This window comes from Larimichthys crocea, unplaced genomic scaffold, assembly GCF_000972845.2.
Source record: "Larimichthys crocea isolate SSNF unplaced genomic scaffold, L_crocea_2.0 scaffold97, whole genome shotgun sequence".
NCBI classification, from domain to species: Eukaryota; Metazoa; Chordata; class Actinopteri; family Sciaenidae; genus Larimichthys; species Larimichthys crocea.
The window spans coordinates 19,349-20,386 of record NW_020861315.1 but is presented as its reverse complement, the minus strand read 5'-3'; positions in this window follow the sequence as shown (position 1 = coordinate 20,386).

Here is a 1,038-nt window from a genome sequence, read left to right as displayed (position 1 = left end):
CATAAAGATATAATTGCATCAACAGTACAAATCTTCCTTCCATCGTAGTGGAATGTTTTCAAATGTGCTTTTGTTATATTATATCCTTTTACTGTATTTTTATAAATATGATAAACAGACACTAAATTCGCACCCAAACATGCGCAAACACACTCAGATCTGAAGCGACATGCCATCTGGGGCAATAAAAGCTGAGTACACATACACACACACATCTGACACAACGTAACAAAAACACACACACACACACACAGTATACTGTATGTTGTATGTTTACCCAGGCTATGGCCCAACCGGTTGCGTGCGAAGCTGGATCATGTTTCTTATAACTGAATCTTTCACTGCTGAGAGTGCTCTTCGTTTTGAGCCATGAAGAATTACGTTCCACTAAAAACGGCAAAGCAATAAGAGCTCCCTTTGCCCCCCTGATAAAATGTTTTAAAAGCTCAAGTTTTTGGCAAACAAATAGATTTTATCCTCTACAGTTTTTACTGGTTGAAGGTTTGGCAGGCCATGTGCCGTTTCACAATGTATAGAGAATATAAATCATATCTGTAAAACTGTATTAACTGCTGAGATGAAGCTGGGACAGTATAGAAACACTGTCATCTCAGATGGATGGAGGCCTATATACAGGTACGTAAACTGATTATGATGTATAATTAAACTTAATTTACTTCCTGAAAGTATCAAAAAGTAATTTAAATTAAGAAAAGGACAATGTGATTTTTTAATTTTTTTTTTAAAATGTCAATGAAAAAATATAAAAATAGCATTTAACATTTATACTCTATGATAAGGATATTGTAGCTTTTGTTGCCACTAAATAAATTATATACTATAAGAAGAACAGGCATATATAATCTAAAACCTTTGGTTTAGGACTGAACATTTCTATCTATATAAACTACAAACTGATGCAATAAGTTGTTGTGCTGATAGATAAAAGATGCACAAGTCAGAAATAATTACACAAAACAGTCAGTGACAGACAATAAAGAGCAAATACATATACAACTATATTCACGTTATAGACCA